At 52.5% G+C, this 7791-nt stretch overlaps 1 long non-coding RNA gene across 1 annotated transcript; it reads right to left on the reverse strand.

Moving 5' to 3' along the window:
• Positions 1 to 3660: 3660 nt before the first annotated feature.
• LOC114002575 lies at positions 3661 to 6434 on the reverse strand. The gene is made up of 3 exons (XR_005565027.1): positions 6350 to 6434; positions 5748 to 5854; positions 3661 to 4937 (listed from the first exon to the last, which is right to left on the reverse strand). It is a non-coding gene; the product is annotated as an uncharacterized LOC114002575 (long non-coding RNA).
• Positions 6435 to 7791: the final 1357 nt, after the last annotated feature.

Consider the following 7791-nt stretch of genomic DNA (forward strand, 5'->3'; position numbering starts at 1 on the left):
GGGGGGACATGGAGGGACCATTGAGGGACTTAAAGGGACATGGAGGGACTTGAGGAGACATGGAGGGACTTGAGGGGTCTTTGAAGGCCCTTTCCACTACTTTTGAGGCTCCTCAGGACCCACTCCCTGCCCTTTCCTCTCCACCAATCAGTACGCAGCCTCACTGTCATGGGATATGCCGACCGTACATGGGGATTATTTGCATAAGGGGGCATGGCTAAGAGGCTCCTCTAGTAGGTGGCCAAATATGGACTTTATTTGCATAAAGGGGTGTGACTGCTGCCTCATCCACAAGTTGGCCATATAGGGTCTTCATTTGCATAAAAGGGAGTGTGGCTCTGCATCTTCCAGGGGAAGATATATCTGTCCATTGTTTGCATGAAAGTGGGGGTGTGGTTCCTCCCACAGGTGGATGTATATGGACTTCATTTGCATGAAAAGGGGTGTGGCTCCACCCCTCTTCCAGCAGGTGCCCATATATGGCCTTTATTTGTGATGCCAATTTTTTATGCCCCAAAAGGCACGGACGGAGAAGCTGCTCAGAGACAAAGTTTTTAGCCTTTAAGCAGGAGGTATATTTATTTATTTTCGGTGCTGGGAAGCAGCCAGATCTCTCTGGACAAACCGTTTTGTTCCAGCAACTCACAGCTGGACTTTTTATGCAATTTTTACCAAGCAATTGCATCATACAATATGAATATTCATAATATTGCAACATACATTTTTAATATTCATAACAGGTGGAGTTAGGTGGAGTTAGGGGTGTGGCCTTCAATTTGGGGAGAATTTGAAGGGTCGTTCCTGTTCTTTGGCCTCATGAACTCTTGTCCTTTCTTCCATCATCTTCGTAAACTTTGTGAACTTCTCTAATCTGGCTGATTTCCTTGTGCATCTGGTAGAGATTCCTGATATCTGGCAAGGGTACCTGGGTTTCGGCTCATCTTCTTTCCCTTATCTCCTTTTGTTTTTCCTCCATATGTCTAATATTAGGTGTGTTTGCATTTTTAGTTCTTTCTGTTTTCCTGTGTATTTATGCTTCTGTTCTTTCGTGTCAGTGTGTTCTGCATACCTTGATAAATTATTGCCTCTGCTATTTCTAAGACTAGGTTCTCTGTGCTTTTGCTTAGGGCTTGCCTCCTGAATTAACTCTCTACTTTTCGTATTGCTATATTACATTTGCTCTCTAGGCCTTGCCTCGCTTCATTTGCATAAAGGGAGCATGGCTCTGCCACCAACAAACACATGTATTTGACTAAGATGGGGTGTGGCTTCACATCCAACAAGCAGCTATAAGCTTATTTGCATAAAAGGGGCATGAGTCCACATCAAACAGACATGGCTATTTGCATAGAAGTGGGCGTGGCTCCACCTCTTCCAGCAGATGCCCATATATAGCCTTTATTTGCATAAAAGGTGGGATGTAGCTCTTCCAACAGGTGGATTCATATGGACTCTATTTGCATAAATGGGGGCATGGTTCTGCCACCAACAAAGACATGGATATGAATAAAATGGGGTATGGTTTCACCTCGGACAAGAAGATATCTATTTGCATACAGGGAGTGTGGCTTCTCCCTCAGGTGGATGTATATGGAATTTATTTGCATAAAAGGGGGTGTGGCTTGAACTCCAATAAGCAGACATATGTATTTTTATTTGCATAAAAGTGGATGTGGCTCAGCACACATGAAGGGCATGCTGGTGTCCTTCATTTGCATAAGGGGGCGTGGCCGCAGCAGCACCTCCCTTCCTAGCAGGTGGTGCAGTTGCTGCTTGAAGGCATTGGTGCTCTCAGTGGGGCTGCGCCGGGTCCTCCCAGCCAGCAGGTGGCGCTCTGCAGCCTCATGCAGCTCCGCCTGGTCACGGAGCAGCACAGGGTCCCGCCCATGCTGGTTCACCAGCCCCACCAGGTACTCGCTGTAGTGCCCCCTGGCAGATGGGAGGACCTGCTGGTGAGAGAGGGACCCCCGGAGACCCCCAGGAACCCTAAAAGGCCCCTCCAGAGCCATGGAACTTCCCCCTTTGTGCCCAAGTTTGCCCAAGTTTACCCCAAACTTTCCCATTTCTGCCCAATTTTCTGCAAAATTTCCCACAAACTTCCCAATTTTTGTCCCAAATTCCCACATTTTTGCCCCGATTTCCCCCCAAATTTTTTCCGTTTCTGCCCAATTTTCCCCAAAATTTTCCATAAACTTCCCCATTTTTGCCAGTTGCCTCCCAAACTTCCCCATTTCTGCACGGCTTTCCCCAAAATATCCCAAACTTCCCCATTTTTGCCCAAACTTCCCCATTTTTACCTAAATCCCCCCAAACTTCCCCATTTTACCCCCAAATTTCCCCATTTGTGCCCCAGATTTCCCTATTTTTCCCCAATTTCCTCTCAAACTTCCCTATTTTCCCCAAAATTTCATTTCTGCCCAATTCTCCCCAACCTTCCCCATTTTCACCCCAAATTTCCTAATTTCTACCCAATTTTCCCAAAATAACCCCCAAACTTGTCCATTTTTGCCCAACTTTCACCCCAATTTCCCCAAGTTTTCCCATTTTTACCTTAATTCCCCCAAACTTCCCAATTTGATCCCCAGATTTCCCCATTTTTGCCCCAAACTTCCCTAGTTTTGCACAATTTCCCCCAAATTTCCCCCAAACTTCCCCATTTTGCCCCAAATTCTCCCATTTCTGCCTAGTTTTCCCCAAGTTTCCCTGTTTTTGCCAATTTTACCATAACTACCCTTTTTGCCCAAATTTTCCCTAAATTCCCCCCATTTCTCCCAAATTTCCCTATTTTTACCTAATCCCCTCAAGCTTCCCCATTTCATGTCTAGATTTCCCCACTTTAAATTTTGACATTTTTGCCTCAATTTTACCCAAATTTCCCCATTTTTGCCCAAATTTTACACAACTTTCCCATAAACTTCCCCATTTTTGCCCAAATTTCCCTATTTCTCCCCATACTCTCCCTTTTGCCCCAAATTTTCCCTAGACTTCTCCATTTTTGCCCAAATTTCTTTTGCCAGATTTCCTCTTTTTCTCCCCAAATGTTCCCTTTTTTGCCCAAGTTTCCCCATTTTCCCCCCAAACTTCCCTACATTTCCCTAAAATTTCCCCATTTTTGTTCCCGAACTTCCCCATTTTAGCTCTAATTTTACCCAAATTTCCCCTAAACTTCTCTAGTTTTGCCTAAATTTCCCTATTTTTTGCTACAAATTTCCTCATTTTCTCCCCAAATTTCCCCCTTTTTGCACAAGTGTCCCCATCTCCCCCCCATATTTCCCTAAATTTCCCCATTTTTGCCAAATTCCCCCCAGTTTTCCCTAAATGTCCTCCAGACTTCCCCATTTTTGCCATAATTTTCCCAGTTTTGCCCCGAATTGCCCAACACTTGCCGAATTTCCTGAAAAGTCCCCATTTTTGCTCAATTTCCTCCAAAATGTTCCCCAAACTTCCCCATTTTTGCCCCAAATGTACCCATTTTTGCCTCAAAAGGAGGGGCAGGGGGCAGAGAGACCCCCAAGGGACACACAACGATTTATAGGAAGCTCCAGTGCCCCCCAGGTGCCTTCCAGGTCCCCCCAGGCCCCCCCTGTACCAACCAAATCCCCTCCCAGTGACCCCCAAGTGCCCCACAGAGATCTCCAGACCCCCCCAAGTGACCCCAGGGACCCCTCAGACACCCTCTAAGTGACCCACCGGGACCCCCAAGTCCCCTCCCAGTGACTTCCGAGTGCCCCCAGGGACCCCCCAGGCGCCCCCTGAGCCCCCCCGCCCGGCGTGCAGAGCCCGGCATGGCCCCGGGGCCGTTTCCTTCTCACACGGTTCATCCTGGAGCACGGCCCTGAAATTCCTTCTGCTGCAGCACCGGGTACTGCCCTGAGGGTTGGGGAGGGGACCAGTGCAGTTTGAGAGGTCCCAGGTGGGTTTTGGGGGCTCCCAGGTGGATTTTGGGGGGGTCTCAGATGGGGTTTGGAGAGTCATGAGTGTGTTTTGGGGGGCCTAGAGGGAGTTTGGGGGTCCCAGGTGGGGTTTGGGGGGTTCCAGGTGAGGATTGAGGGGTCCCCAGGTGAGCACTGGGGGTCCCAGGAGAGTTTGGAGGGGGCAGGTGTGGTTTGGGGGGGGTCCAAAGTGTGTTTTTGAGGATCTCCAGTAGATTTTGAGAGATCCCAGGTTTGTTTTGGAGGATCTCAGGTCTGGTTTTGGGGGGGGTCTCAGGTGGGTTGGGGGGGTTCCAGGTGGCTTTGAGGGGTCTCAGGTGAGGACTGGGGGGTTCTCAGGTGAGTTTTGGGGCTCCCAGGTGGATTTTGGGGGGTCTCAGATGGGTTTTGGAGAGTCATGAGTATGTTTTGGAGGGCCCAGGGGAGTTTGGGGGTCCCAGGTGGGGTTTGGGGGGTTCCAGGTGAGGATTGGGGTGTCCCCTGGTGAGCACTGGGGATCCCAGGAGAGTTTGGGGGGGGCAGGTGTGGTTTGGGGGGTGTCCAAAGTGTGTTTTTGAGGGTCTCCAGTAGATTTTGAGAGATCCCAGGGAAGTCTCGGGTGAGGATTTGGGGGTCCCAGGTATATCAAGTTTGGGGGGTCCCTGCTGGAGTTTGGGGGGTCCCAGGTGGGTTTGAGCGGTCTCAGGTGAGGACTGGGGGGTTCTCAGGTGAGTTTGGGGGGTCCCAGGTGGATTTTGGGAGGTCCCAGGTGTGTTCGGGAGGTCCCAGTTGTGGTTTGGGGGGTCCTACAGGAGTTTGGTGGGGAGCCCGGTTGGTTTGGGGGCACCTGTTGGGTTTGGGGGATCCCAGGTGTGGTTTGGGGGTCCAGGTGGATTTTGGAGAGGCCCAGGTGGGGTTTGGGGGGTCCCAGTCACCTTCCAGTCCCTCCCAGTCCCACCTGGACTCACCTGTGGGGTTGGGTGGGACGTCAGGGGACGGCTCCGTTTCAAAGGAGACATTTCCCATCTGACCAAAGACCCCCAAAGTGAACCCCAGGGATTCCCACTCCCTCCCAGTCCCTTCCCACTCCCTCCCAGTCCCCCCTAGTGCCCCTCACCCCCGGCCCATGGAAGGTGGCCCCATAGCCAGCGCAGAACTGGTGCCAGCACTGGGAGCAGTGGAAATGCAAACGCCCCCCCCCGGGCCAGTGAGAACCACACCCTGCACTGGGGGCAAACTGGAGTGAGGCAGGGGGTCACTGGGGGGCTCTGAGACCCCCAAGGACCCCTGGGACCTCCCTAAACCCCCCACAACCCCCCAAATCCCCCAGGACCCCCCAAATCCTGCACTGGGGGCAATGTGGGGGGCACTGGGGGTCACTGGAGGGCTCCAAGACCCCCAAAGATGCCCCCAGGACCCCCAAACCTCCCCAGATTCCCCTCAAACCCCCTCTTATGCCCCACTCTCCTCTCAGGACTCCCCAAACCCAAATGACAATTTATGGGGCAGAGACCCCCCAAATCCCACCCTTGACCATCCAAATCCCCCCTAGGACCCCCCAAATCACCACTACCCCCAAATATGGAACTGAGACCCCCCAATTCCCCTCCAGAACTCCCAAATCTCCCTCAGAACCCACCAGATCTCCCAAATCCTCCCTCCCACCCCCCAATATGGAGCAGAGACCCCCCTCAATCTCTCTTTAGGACCCCCCAAATGTCCTCCAAGCCAGGAGCCCCTAAAATCCTCTCCAATCCCCCCAGGACTCCCCAAACCACACCAGATCCACTCCAATCCCCCCCACGGCCTTCCAGAGCCCCCCAGGATCCCCCTCACCAATTCCATGCTTCTCTACAAAAGCCCCCAGAGGCTCCTTGGGGGTCCCGGGAGCTCAACCAGGCCCCAAACTCGGCACAGAACAGCGTGGAGTGCTGCGGGTCCCACTGGGGGAAGGTTGGGAGTCACCAGGGACCCCCAGAAATGCCAAAGGATCCCCAAGTAACCCAGAGACCCCCAAGAACCCCCCAAACCCTCCCTGGGACCCCTCAAAACCCCTCCAGACCCTGCAAAGCCCCCCAAAGTCCCCCAGGGATCCCCCAGAGACTCCCTCAGAAACCCCAAGAGAACCCCCAGGGACCACCAAAACCCCAAAAGACCCTCAGGAATCCCCCAAACACCTCCAAGGGACCCCTCAACCCCACATTTACCCTCCAACCCACCCCCAAACCTTCCCCCGGCCCCCCTAACATCCCAAACTCTCTTTAGGGTTCCCCCAAAACCCCCAGAGACCCCCCAAACCCTCCCTGAGACCCCTCAAACCCCCTCCATGACCCCTCAAAGACCCCCAGGGATCCCCAAGAGACCCCAAAGACCCCCCAGGGAATCCACAAAACACTCCCAGTGACCCCTCAAAACCCTTTTTAATCCCCAAAACTCACCTCAGGATCCCCCAAACTTCCCAGGAACCCCCAGCCCCCTCACCGGGTGCTGGCACTGGGGGCAGCAGCACTGGTGGCACTGGGGACACTGGGCGGGGCCCCACTCAGCCTCGAAGATGAATCCGAAGGAGTACTTGGGGGGGTGGGGGTTGGGAGGGCTCAGAGACCCCCTGGGACTCCCCAAGAACAGCAAATTACTCCTCCAGTAACAACCAGTAACAGCAAACACCAAACCAGTAACAACCAGCAACACTAAACCCCTTCCCAGTAACTCCCAGTCACTCTTAGTAACCCTAAACTGATTCCCAATAACCCCAAAACCCCAAACCAGTAATTCCCAGAAACACCATAGCCCAAACCGGTAACTCCCAGTAACACCAACCCCAAACCTGTAACATCAAACCAGTAACTCCCAGTAACAATAAATTCCCTCCCAGTAACTCGAAACCCCAGTAACTCCCAGTTCCTCCCAGTAACCCTAAAGCACCTCCCTGTCCCTCCCACTGCCCACCAGTTCCCTCCCAGTCCCTTCCAGTAACCCTAACCCTCCCTCCCAGTTCTCCTCAATCCCCTTCCACTGCCCTCCCTGTCCCCCCAATTCCCTCCAGTTCCCTCCCCTCCCTCCCACTGCCCTCCCAGTCCCTCCTAATCCCCTCCCAGCCCTTCCCAGTCTCTCCCAGTACATGGAGGCACCACAGGATCTGAAGCAGCACCAGCTTCGTCAGTTTCTGGGTCACGGGGCTGAAGTTGTCGAGGTCCAAACAGCTCCAGAGCTGCAAACCAGTACAGACCAGTAAGGACCAGTAACCCCAAACACCCTCCCAGCAACTCCAAGCCCCAAATCAGTAACTCCCCGTGACCCCAAGCTGGATCCAATCTCAGCCATGGATTATGCCAACACTTTTAAGTTTAGAGGAGTTAGAGAGGTGTGACTTGTCCCCCAGGTTTTAATGATGGCAAATCAGATCTATTGATAGAAATGAATTATTTAGGGTTACAAATGATTAGAAAAAAGATCTTCATCAGAATAATTTACTGCACAATAGAAACACTAAAACTACCAGTGGTACAGGATAAGATAGGACAGTGCTCTCCACTAAAGCAATTGTTGAAGCATTTCGCTCGTGGGGAGATCTCTGCTCTCAACCTTGAGGCGTGACCTTGGTGGGGTCCCCAGCCAAGGCAGGAATCTCCACACACCTCCCCAGGAAGGGTTCTGTTTCAAAAACCTGCCCCTGAGAAAGAGGACTGGCTCTTTCTGGTAGAAAGGGATGGACTGACAGTCACTGGACTCCAGGGGTTGCCTCATTATCAGGGGGTTCATTCAGGGTGGAAGCAGCAGCCGAAGCTCTTCCCACAATCGGGGCACTCATATGGCTTCCCTTACCAGCGGGTCCGTTGGTGTGAGGTCAAGGTAGAGCTGTGGGCAAAGCTCTTCCCAC

Source organism: Pipra filicauda, unplaced genomic scaffold, assembly GCF_003945595.2.
Source record: "Pipra filicauda isolate LSUMZ 115617 unplaced genomic scaffold, ASM394559v2 scaffold401_size638136_pilon, whole genome shotgun sequence".
Classification (NCBI taxonomy): domain Eukaryota; kingdom Metazoa; phylum Chordata; class Aves; order Passeriformes; family Pipridae; genus Pipra; species Pipra filicauda.